We start from the raw sequence: 13,864 nt of genomic DNA, 5'->3' as shown, positions 1-13,864 counted from the left end.
AAACAGTATCACACATAACGGTTTTAGATACATTGGCCCAGTAGACTGTATAACGCATGATAGGCTTAGATGCATCAGTTCATCAGACAGTATCACATATGATCGGCTTAGGTAACTGCGTGTTTATGGCAATATGGCGGTAAGTTATTACAGGGCGTGCGCTGCTCTGATCGCGGTTCCCGGGGTGGACAATAAGCCGCTGCTTTCTGCAGTTTGCCTTGAAGGCAGCTCAGTTCATAATCAGCGTAAATGAATAATAAATGAACGGGATAATGAATTTAGAAACACTGTAATTAAATCTCAATATTGCAATTCATTCTTTCTGCAGAAATAAGCAGAGAAATAAATCCGATATCTGCACTGAGCTCGTGTATCAGGTGTGAGATGCGGGTAAATCTGTAATCATGCCGACACTCAGGAGGAAAATCAATATCTGTCCATGTTTATCCGCTCATAATAGCAATAGTGTAAGAGCCGTGGGGAGTTTACTGGAACTGGGATTTGGGCACTTTTGTTGACTTACACTCTCAAGAATTGCTATACGACACGGATATTAGGACTATATTAATGGCTGGCACTGTTACTGGGACTATATTAATGACTGGCACTGTTACTGGGACTATATTAATGGCTGGCACCGTTACTGGGACTATAATAATGGCTGGCACTGTTACCGGGACTATATTAATGGCTGGCACTGTTACTGGAACTATAATAATGGCTGGCACTGTTACTGGGACTATATTAATGGCTGGCACTGTTACTGGGACTATAATAATGACTGGCACTGTTACTGGGACTATAATAATGGCTGGTACTGTTACTGGGACTATATTAATGACTGGCACTGTTACTGGGACTATATTAATGGCTGGCACCGTTACTGGGACTATAATAATGGCTGGCACTGTTACTGGAACTATAATAATGGCTGGCACCGTTACTGGGACTATAATAATGGCTGGCACTGTTACCGGGACTATATTAATGGCTGGCACTGTTACTGGGACTATAATAATGGCTGGTACTGTTACTGGGACTATAATAATGGCTGGCACCGTTACTGGGACTATAATAATGGCTGGCACTGTTACCGGGACTATATTAATGGCTGGCACTGTTACTGGGACTATAATAATGGCTGGCACTGTTACTGGGACTATATTAATGGCTGGCACTGTTACTGGGAGTATATTAATGGCTGGCACTGTTACTGGGACTATATTAATGGCTGGCACTGTTACTGGGAGTATATAAATGGCTGGCACTGTTACTGGGAGTATATAAATGGCTGGCTCTGTTACTGGGAGTATAATAATGGCTGGCACTGTTACTGGGACTATATTAATGGCTGGCACTGTTACTGGGACTATATTAATGGCTGGCACTGTTACTGGGACTATAGTAATGACTGGCACTGTTACTGGGAGTATATAAATGGCTGGCACTGTTACTGGGACTATATTAATGACTGGCACTGTTACTGGGACTTTATAAATGCCTAGCACTGTTACTGGGACTATATTAATGGCTGGTACTGTTACTGGGACTATATTAATGGCTGGCACTGTTACTGGGACTATAATAATGGCTGGTACTGTTACTGGGACTATAGTAATGGCTGGCACTGTTACTGGAACTATAATAATGGCTGGCACTGTTACTGGGACTATATTAATGGCTGGCACTGTTACTGGGACTATATTAATGGCTGGCACCGTTACTGGGACTATATTAATGGCTGGCACCGTTACTGGGACTATATTAATGGCTGGCACTGTTACCGGGACTATATTAATGGCTGGCACTGTTACTGGGAGTATATTAATGGCTGGCACTGATACTGGGACTATATTAATGGCTGGCACTGTTACTGGGAGTATATTAATGGCTGGCACTGTTACTGGGACTATATTAATGGCTGGCATTGTTACTGGGACTATATTAATGACTGGCACGGTTACTGGGACTATATTAATGGCTGGCACTGTTACTGGGACTATATTAATGGCTGGCACTGTTACTGGGACTATAATAATGGCTGGCACTGTTACTGGGACTATATAAATGGCTGGCACTGTTACTGGGACTATATTAATGGCTGGCACTGTTACTGGGACTATATTAATGGCTGGCACTGTTACTGGGACTATAATAATGGCTGGCACTGTTACTGGGACAATATAAATGGCTGGCACTGTTACTGGGACTATATTAATGGCTGGCACTGTTACTGGGACTATAATAATGGCTGGCACTGTTACTGGGACTATAATAATGATTGGCACTGTTACTGGGAATATATTAATGGCTGGCACTGTTACTGGGACTATATAAATGGCTGGCACTGTTACTGGGAGTATATTAATGGCTGGCACTGTTACTGGGACTATATTAATGGCTGGCACTGTTACTGGGAGTATATAAATGGCTGGCACTGTTACTGGGACTATATTAATGGCTGGCACTGTTACTGGGACTATAGTAATGACTGGCACTGTTACTGGGAGTATATAAATGGCTGGCACTGTTACTGGGACTATATTAATGGCTGGCACTGTTACTGGGAGTATATTAATGGCTGGCACTGTTACTGGGACTATATTAATGGCTGGCACTGTTACTGGGAGTATATAAATGGCTGGCACTGTTACTGGGACTATATTAATGGCTGGCACTGTTACTGGGACTATAGTAATGACTGGCACTGTTACTGGGAGTATATAAATGGCTGGCACTGTTACTGGGACTATATTAATGACTGGCACTGTTACTGGGACTTTATAAATGGCTGGCACTGTTACTGGGACTATATTAATGGCTGGCACTGTTACTGGGACTATAATAATGGCTGGCACCGTTACTGGGACTATATTAATGGCTGGCACTTTTACTGGGACTATATTAATGGCTGGCACTTTTACTGGGACTATATTAATGGCTGGCACTTTTACTGGGACTATATTAATGGCTGGCACTTTTACTGGGACTATATTAATGGCTGGCACTTTTACTGGGACTATATTAATGGCTGGCACTGTTAATGGGACTATATTAATGGCTGGCACTGTTACTGGGACTATATTAATGGCTGGCACTGTTACTGGGACTATATTAATGGCTGGCACTGTTACTGGGACTATATTAATGGCTGGCACTGTTACTGGGACTATATTAATGACTGGCACTGTTACTGGGACTATATTAATGGCTGGCACTGTTACTGGGACTATAGTAATGACTGGCACTGTTACTGGGAGTATATAAATGGCTGGCACTGTTACTGGGACTATATTAATGACTGGCACTGTTACTGGGACTATATTAATGGCTGGCACTGTTAATGGGACTATATTAATGGCTGGCACTGTTACTGGGACTATATTAATGGCTGGCACTGTTACAGGGACTATATTAATGGCTGGCACTGTTACTGGGACTATATTAATGACTGGCACTGTTACTGGGACTATATTAATGACTGGCACTGTTACTGGGACTATATAAATGGCTGGCACTGTTACTGGGACTATATTAATGGCTGGCACTGTTACTGGGACTTTAATAATGGCTGGCACTGTTACTGGGACTTTATAAATGGCTGGCACTGTTACTGGCACTATATTAATGGCTGGCACTGTTACTGGGACTATAATAATGGCTGGCACCGTTACTGGGACTATATTAATGACTGGCACTGTTACTGGGACTATATAAATGGCTGGCACTGTTACTGGGACTATATTAATGGCTGGCACTGTTACTGGGACTATAATAATGGCTGGCACTGTTACTGGGAGTATATTAATGGCTGGCACTGTTGCTGGGACTATATTAATGGCTGGCACTGTTACTGGGACTATATTAATGGCTGGCACTGTTACTGGGACTATATTAATGGCCGGCACTGTTACTGGGACTATATTAATGGCTGGCACTGTTACTGGGACTATAATAATGGCTGGCACTGTTACTGGGACTATAATAATGGCTGGCACTGTTACTGGGACTATATTAATGGCTGGCACTGTTACTGGGAGTATATAAATGGCTGGCACTGTTACTGGGACTATATTAATGGCTGGCACTGTTACTGGGAGTATATAAATGGCTGGCACTGTTACTGGTAGCTGGCACTGATACTGGGGAACTATGGGTATCTGGCACTGATACTGGGGAACAATGGGTGGTGGCACTGATACTGGGGAACTACGGGTGGTGGCACTGATACTGGGGAACTATGGGTGGTGGCACTGATACTCTGGAACTATGGGTGGTGGCACTGATACTGGGGAACTATGGGTAGCTGGCACTGATACTCTGGAACTATGGGTGGTGGCACAGATACTGGGGAACTATGGGTGGTGGCACTGATACTCTGGAACTATGGGTGGTGGCACTGATACTGGGGAACTATGGGTATTTGGCACTGATGCTGGGGAACTATGGGTAGCTGGCACTGATACTCTGGAACTATGGGTATTTGGCACTGATACTGGGGAACTATGGGTGGTGGCACTGATACTGGGGAACTATGGGTGGTGGCACTGATACTGGGGAACTATGGGTATCTGGCACTGATGCTGGGGAACTATGGGTGGTGGCACTGATACTGGGGAACTATGGGTGGTGGCACTGATACTGGGGAACTATGGGTATCTGGCACTGATACTGGGGAACTATGGGTGGTGGCACTGATGCTGGGGAACTATGGGTATCTGGCACTGATACTGGGGAACTATGGGTGGTGGCACTGATACTGGGGAAATATGGGTGGTGGCACTGATACTCTGGAACTATTGGTGGTGGCACTGATACTGGGGAACTATGGGTGGTGGCACTGATACTGGGGAACTATGGGTGGTGGCACTGATACTGGGGAACTATGGGTGGTGGCATTGATACTGGGGAACAATGGGTATCTGGCACTGATACTCTGGAACTATGGGTATCTGGCACTGATACTGGGGAACTATGGGTGGTGGCACTGATACTGGGGAACTATGGGTGGTGGCACTGATACTGGGGAACTATGGGTGGTGGCACTGATACTGGGGAACTATGGGTGGTGGCACTGATACTGGGGAACTATGGGTGGTGGCAGTGATACTGGGGAACTATGGGTATCTGGCACTGATGCTGGGGAACTATGGGTATCTGGCACTGATGCTGGGGAACTATGGGTATCTGGCACTGATACTGGGGAACTATAGGTGGTGGCACTGATACTGGGGAACTATGGGTGGTGGCATTGATACTGGGGAACTATGGGTGGTGGCACTGATGCTGGGGAACTGTGGGTGGTGGCACTGATGCTGGAGAACTATGGGTGGTGGCACTGATACTGGGGAACTATGGGTGGTGGCACTGATACTGGGGAACTATGGGTGGTGGCACTGATACTGGGGAACTATGGGTATCTGGCACTGATGCTGGGGAACTATGGGTATCTGGCACTGATGCTGGGGAACTATGGGTGGTGGCACTGATACAGGGGAACTATGGGTATTTGGCACTGATACTGGGGAACTATGGGTGGTGGCACTGATACTGGGGCACTTTTGTTGACTTACACTCTCATGAATTGCTATACGACACGGATATTAGGACTATATTAATGGCTGGCACTGTTACTGGGACTATATTAATGGCTGGCACTGTTACTGGGACTATATTAATGGCTGGCACCGTTTCTGGGACTATATTAATGGCTGGCACTGTTACTGGGACTATATTAATGGCTGGCACCGTTACTGGGACTATATTAATGGCTGGCACTGTTACCGGGACTATATTAATGGCTGGCACTGTTACTGGGAGTATATTAATGGCTGGCACTGTTACTGGGACTATATTAATGGCTGGCACTGTTACTGGGAGTATATTAATGGCTGGCACTGTTACTGGGACTATATTAATGGCTGGCACTGTTACTGGGAGTATATAAATGGCTGGCACTGTTACTGGGAGTATATAAATGGCTGGCACTGTTACTGGGACTATAATAATGGCTGGCACTGTTACTGGGACTATATTAATGGCTGGCACTGTTACTGGGACTATAGTAATGACTGGCACTGTTACTGGGAGTATATAAACGGCTGGCACTGTTACTGGGACTATATTAATGACTGGCACTGTTACTGGGACTTTATAAATGCCTAGCACTGTTACTGGGACTATATTAATGGCTGGCACTGTTACTGGGACTATAATAATGGCTGGTACTGTTACTGGGACTATAATAATGGCTGGCACTGTTACTGGAACTATAATAATGGCTGGCACTGTTACTGGGACTATATTAATGGCTGGCACTGTTACTGGGACTATATTAATGGCTGGCACTGTTACTGGGACTATATTAATGGCTGGCACTGTTACTGGGACTATATTAATGGCTGGCACCGTTACTGGGACTATATTAATGGCTGGCACTGTTACTGGGACTATATTAATGGCTGGCACCGTTACTGGGACTATATTAATGGCTGGCACTGTTACCGGGACTATATTAATGGCTGGCACTGTTACTGGGAGTATATTAATGGCTGGCACTGTTACTGGGACTATATTAATGGCTGGCACTGTTACTGGGAGTATATTAATGGCTGGCACTGTTACTGGGACTATATTAATGGCTGGCACTGTTACTGGGAGTATATAAATGGCTGGCACTGTTACTGGGAGTATATAAATGGCTGGCACTGTTACTGGGACTATAATAATGGCTGGCACTGTTACTGGGACTATATTAATGGCTGGCACTGTTACTGGGACTATAGTAATGACTGGCACTGTTACTGGGAGTATATAAACGGCTGGCACTGTTACTGGGACTATATTAATGACTGGCACTGTTACTGGGACTTTATAAATGCCTAGCACTGTTACTGGGACTATATTAATGGCTGGCACTGTTACTGGGACTATAATAATGGCTGGTACTGTTACTGGGACTATAATAATGGCTGGCACTGTTACTGGAACTATAATAATGGCTGGCACTGTTACTGGGACTATATTAATGGCTGGCACTGTTACTGGGACTATATTAATGGCTGGCACTGTTACTGGGACTATATTAATGGCTGGCACTGTTACTGGGACTATATTAATGGCTGGCACCGTTACTGGGACTATATTAATGGCTGGCACTGTTACCGGGACTATATTAATGGCTGGCACTGTTACTGGGAGTATATTAATGGCTGGCACTGTTACTGGGACTATATTAATGGCTGGCACTGTTACTGGGAGTATATAAATGGCTGGCACTGTTACTGGGACTATATTAATGGCTGGCATTGTTACTGGGACTATATTAATGACTGGCACGGTTACTGGGACTATATTAATGGCTGGCACTGTTACTGGGACTATATTAATGGCTGGCACTGTTACTGGGACTATAATAATGGCTGGCACTGTTACTGGGACTATATAAATGGCTGGCACTGTTACTGGGACTATATTAATGGCTGGCACTGTTACTGGGACTATATTAATGGCTGGCACTGTTACTGGGACTATAATAATGGCTGGCACTGTTACTGGGACTATATAAATGGCTGGCACTGTTACTGGGACTATATTAATGGCTGGCACTGTTACTGGGACTATAATAATGGCTGGCACTGTTACTGGGACTATAATAATGATTGGCACTGTTACTGGGAATATATTAATGGCTGGCACTGTTACTGGGACTATATAAATGGCTGGCACTGTTACTGGGACTATATTAATGGCTGGCACTGTTACTGGGAGTATATTAATGGCTGGCACTGTTACTGGGACTATATTAATGGCTGGCACTGTTACTGGGAGTATATAAATGGCTGGCACTGTTACTGGGACTATATTAATGGCTGGCACTGTTACTGGGACTATAGTAATGACTGGCACTGTTACTGGGAGTATATAAATGGCTGGCACTGTTACTGGGACTATATTAATGACTGGCACTGTTACTGGGACTTTATAAATGGCTGGCACTGTTACTGGGACTATATTAATGGCTGGCACTGTTACTGGGACTATAATAATGGCTGGCACCGTTACTGGGACTATATTAATGGCTGGCACTTTTACTGGGACTATATTAATGGCTGGCACTTTTACTGGGACTATATTAATGGCTGGCACTTTTACTGGGACTATATTAATGGCTGGCACTTTTACTGGGACTATATTAATGGCTGGCACTTTTACTGGGACTATATTAATGGCTGGCACTTTTACTGGGACTATATTAATGGCTGGCACTGTTAATGGGACTATATTAATGGCTGGCACTGTTACTGGGACTATATTAATGGCTGGCACTGTTACTGGGACTATATTAATGGCTGGCACTGTTACTGGGACTATATTAATGGCTGGCACTGTTACTGGGACTATATTAATGACTGGCACTGTTACTGGGACTATATTAATGGCTGGCACTGTTACTGGGACTATAGTAATGACTGGCACTGTTACTGGGAGTATATAAATGGCTGGCACTGTTACTGGGACTATATTAATGACTGGCACTGTTACTGGGACTATATTAATGGCTGGCACTGTTAATGGGACTATATTAATGGCTGGCACTGTTACTGGGACTATATTAATGGCTGGCACTGTTACTGGGACTATATTAATGGCTGGCACTGTTACTGGGACTATATTAATGACTGGCACTGTTACTGGGACTATATTAATGACTGGCACTGTTACTGGGACTATAGTAATGGCTGGCACTGTTACTGGGACTATATTAATGGCTGGCACTGTTACTGGGACTTTAATAATGGCTGGCACTGTTACTGGGACTTTATAAATGGCTGGCACTGTTACTGGCACTATATTAATGGCTGGCACTGTTACTGGGACTATAATAATGGCTGGCACCGTTACTGGGACTATATTAATGACTGGCACTGTTACTGGGACTATATTAATGATTGGCACTGTTACTGGGACTATATAAATGGCTGGCACTGTTACTGGGACTATATTAATGGCTGGCACTGTTACTGGGACTATAATAATGGCTGGCACTGTTACTGGGAGTATATTAATGGCTGGCACTGTTGCTGGGACTATATTAATGGCTGGCACTGTTACTGGGACTATATTAATGGCTGGCACTGTTACTGGGACTATATTAATGGCTGGCACTGTTACTGGGACTATATTAATGGCTGGCACTGTTACTGGGACTATATTAATGACTGGCACTGTTACTGGGACTATATTAATGGCTGGCACTGTTACTGGGACTATAGTAATGACTGGCACTGTTACTGGGAGTATATAAATGGCTGGCACTGTTACTGGGACTATATTAATGACTGGCACTGTTACTGGGACTATATTAATGGCTGGCACTGTTAATGGGACTATATTAATGGCTGGCACTGTTACTGGGACTATATTAATGGCTGGCACTGTTACAGGGACTATATTAATGGCTGGCACTGTTACTGGGACTATATTAATGACTGGCACTGTTACTGGGACTATATTAATGACTGGCACTGTTACTGGGACTATATAAATGGCTGGCACTGTTACTGGGACTATATTAATGGCTGGCACTGTTACTGGGACTTTAATAATGGCTGGCACTGTTACTGGGACTTTATAAATGGCTGGCACTGTTACTGGCACTATATTAATGGCTGGCACTGTTACTGGGACTATAATAATGGCTGGCACCGTTACTGGGACTATATTAATGACTGGCACTGTTACTGGGACTATATAAATGGCTGGCACTGTTACTGGGACTATATTAATGGCTGGCACTGTTACTGGGACTATAATAATGGCTGGCACTGTTACTGGGAGTATATTAATGGCTGGCACTGTTGCTGGGACTATATTAATGGCTGGCACTGTTACTGGGACTATATTAATGGCTGGCACTGTTACTGGGACTATATTAATGGCCGGCACTGTTACTGGGACTATATTAATGGCTGGCACTGTTACTGGGACTATAATAATGGCTGGCACTGTTACTGGGACTATAATAATGGCTGGCACTGTTACTGGGACTATATTAATGGCTGGCACTGTTACTGGGAGTATATAAATGGCTGGCACTGTTACTGGGACTATATTAATGGCTGGCACTGTTACTGGGAGTATATAAATGGCTGGCACTGTTACTGGTAGCTGGCACTGATACTGGGGAACTATGGGTATCTGGCACTGATACTGGGGAACAATGGGTGGTGGCACTGATACTGGGGAACTACGGGTGGTGGCACTGATACTGGGGAACTATGGGTGGTGGCACTGATACTCTGGAACTATGGGTGGTGGCACTGATACTGGGGAACTATGGGTAGCTGGCACTGATACTCTGGAACTATGGGTGGTGGCACTGATACTGGGGAACTATGGGTAGCTGGCACAGATACTGGGGAACTATGGGTGGTGGCACTGATACTCTGGAACTATGGGTGGTGGCACTGATACTGGGGAACTATGGGTATTTGGCACTGATGCTGGGGAACTATGGGTAGCTGGCACTGATACTCTGGAACTATGGGTATTTGGCACTGATACTGGGGAACTATGGGTGGTGGCACTGATACTGGGGAACTATGGGTGGTGGCACTGATACTGGGGAACTATGGGTATCTGGCACTGATGCTGGGGAACTATGGGTGGTGGCACTGATACTGGGGAACTATGGGTGGTGGCACTGATACTGGGGAACTATGGGTATCTGGCACTGATACTGGGGAACTATGGGTGGTGGCACTGATGCTGGGGAACTATGGGTATCTGGCACTGATACTGGGGAACTATGGGTGGTGGCACTGATACTGGGGAAATATGGGTGGTGGCACTGATACTCTGGAACTATTGGTGGTGGCACTGATACTGGGGAACTATGGGTGGTGGCACTGATACTGGGGAACTATGGGTGGTGGCACTGATACTGGGGAACTATGGGTGGTGGCATTGATACTGGGGAACAATGGGTATCTGGCACTGATACTCTGGAACTATGGGTATCTGGCACTGATACTGGGGAACTATGGGTGGTGGCACTGATACTGGGGAACTATGGGTGGTGGCACTGATACTGGGGAACTATGGGTGGTGGCACTGATACTGGGGAACTATGGGTGGTGGCACTGATACTGGGGAACTATGGGTGGTGGCAGTGATACTGGGGAACTATGGGTATCTGGCACTGATGCTGGGGAACTATGGGTATCTGGCACTGATGCTGGGGAACTATGGGTATCTGGCACTGATACTGGGGAACTATAGGTGGTGGCACTGATACTGGGGAACTATGGGTGGTGGCATTGATACTGGGGAACTATGGGTGGTGGCACTGATGCTGGGGAACTGTGGGTGGTGGCACTGATGCTGGAGAACTATGGGTGGTGGCACTGATACTGGGGAACTATGGGTGGTGGCACTGATACTGGGGAACTATGGGTGGTGGCACTGATACTGGGGAACTATGGGTATCTGGCACTGATGCTGGGGAACTATGGGTATCTGGCACTGATGCTGGGGAACTATGGGTGGTGGCACTGATACAGGGGAACTATGGGTATTTGGCACTGATACTGGGGAACTATGGGTGGTGGCACTGATACTGGGGCACTTTTGTTGACTTACACTCTCATGAATTGCTATACGACACGGATATTAGGACTATATTAATGGCTGGCACTGTTACTGGGACTATATTAATGGCTGGCACTGTTACTGGGACTATATTAATGGCTGGCACCGTTTCTGGGACTATATTAATGGCTGGCACTGTTACTGGGACTATATTAATGGCTGGCACCGTTACTGGGACTATATTAATGGCTGGCACTGTTACCGGGACTATATTAATGGCTGGCACTGTTACTGGGAGTATATTAATGGCTGGCACTGTTACTGGGACTATATTAATGGCTGGCACTGTTACTGGGAGTATATTAATGGCTGGCACTGTTACTGGGACTATATTAATGGCTGGCACTGTTACTGGGAGTATATAAATGGCTGGCACTGTTACTGGGAGTATATAAATGGCTGGCACTGTTACTGGGACTATAATAATGGCTGGCACTGTTACTGGGACTATATTAATGGCTGGCACTGTTACTGGGACTATAGTAATGACTGGCACTGTTACTGGGAGTATATAAACGGCTGGCACTGTTACTGGGACTATATTAATGACTGGCACTGTTACTGGGACTTTATAAATGCCTAGCACTGTTACTGGGACTATATTAATGGCTGGCACTGTTACTGGGACTATAATAATGGCTGGTACTGTTACTGGGACTATAATAATGGCTGGCACTGTTACTGGAACTATAATAATGGCTGGCACTGTTACTGGGACTATATTAATGGCTGGCACTGTTACTGGGACTATATTAATGGCTGGCACTGTTACTGGGACTATATTAATGGCTGGCACTGTTACTGGGACTATATTAATGGCTGGCACCGTTACTGGGACTATATTAATGGCTGGCACTGTTACTGGGACTATATTAATGGCTGGCACCGTTACTGGGACTATATTAATGGCTGGCACTGTTACCGGGACTATATTAATGGCTGGCACTGTTACTGGGAGTATATTAATGGCTGGCACTGTTACTGGGACTATATTAATGGCTGGCACTGTTACTGGGAGTATATTAATGGCTGGCACTGTTACTGGGACTATATTAATGGCTGGCACTGTTACTGGGAGTATATAAATGGCTGGCACTGTTACTGGGAGTATATAAATGGCTGGCACTGTTACTGGGACTATAATAATGGCTGGCACTGTTACTGGGACTATATTAATGGCTGGCACTGTTACTGGGACTATAGTAATGACTGGCACTGTTACTGGGAGTATATAAACGGCTGGCACTGTTACTGGGACTATATTAATGACTGGCACTGTTACTGGGACTTTATAAATGCCTAGCACTGTTACTGGGACTATATTAATGGCTGGCACTGTTACTGGGACTATAATAATGGCTGGTACTGTTACTGGGACTATAATAATGGCTGGCACTGTTACTGGAACTATAATAATGGCTGGCACTGTTACTGGGACTATATTAATGGCTGGCACTGTTACTGGGACTATATTAATGGCTGGCACTGTTACTGGGACTATATTAATGGCTGGCACTGTTACTGGGACTATATTAATGGCTGGCACCGTTACTGGGACTATATTAATGGCTGGCACTGTTACCGGGACTATATTAATGGCTGGCACTGTTACTGGGAGTATATTAATGGCTGGCACTGTTACTGGGACTATATTAATGGCTGGCACTGTTACTGGGAGTATATAAATGGCTGGCACTGTTACTGGGACTATATTAATGGCTGGCATTGTTACTGGGACTATATTAATGACTGGCACGGTTACTGGGACTATATTAATGGCTGGCACTGTTACTGGGACTATATTAATGGCTGGCACTGTTACTGGGACTATAATAATGGCTGGCACTGTTACTGGGACTATATAAATGGCTGGCACTGTTACTGGGACTATATTAATGGCTGGCACTGTTACTGGGACTATATTAATGGCTGGCACTGTTACTGGGACTATAATAATGGCTGGCACTGTTACTGGGACTATATAAATGGCTGGCACTGTTACTGGGACTATATTAATGGCTGGCACTGTTACTGGGACTATAATAATGGCTGGCACTGTTACTGGGACTATAATAATGATTGGCACTGTTACTGGGAATATATTAATGGCTGGCACTGTTACTGGGACTATATAAATGGCTGGCACTGTTACTGGGACTATATTAATGGCTGGCACTGTTACTGGGAGTATATTAATGGCTGGCACTGTTAC

At 45.1% G+C, this 13,864-nt stretch overlaps 1 protein-coding gene across 2 annotated transcripts in view; it reads right to left on the bottom strand.

Moving 5' to 3' along the window:
* The window catches only part of CRHR2 (corticotropin releasing hormone receptor 2), a 280,374-nt gene that overhangs the window by 4,398 nt on the left and 262,112 nt on the right, over positions 1-13,864 (bottom strand). The gene's annotated exons all lie outside the window — the stretch shown is intronic.

Source organism: Ranitomeya imitator, chromosome 6 (assembly GCF_032444005.1).
Source record: "Ranitomeya imitator isolate aRanImi1 chromosome 6, aRanImi1.pri, whole genome shotgun sequence".
Taxonomy (NCBI): Eukaryota; Metazoa; Chordata; class Amphibia; order Anura; family Dendrobatidae; genus Ranitomeya; species Ranitomeya imitator.
The sequence above is the reverse complement of the archived record's forward strand: the minus strand, read 5'-3'. Positions and strand labels throughout refer to the sequence as shown.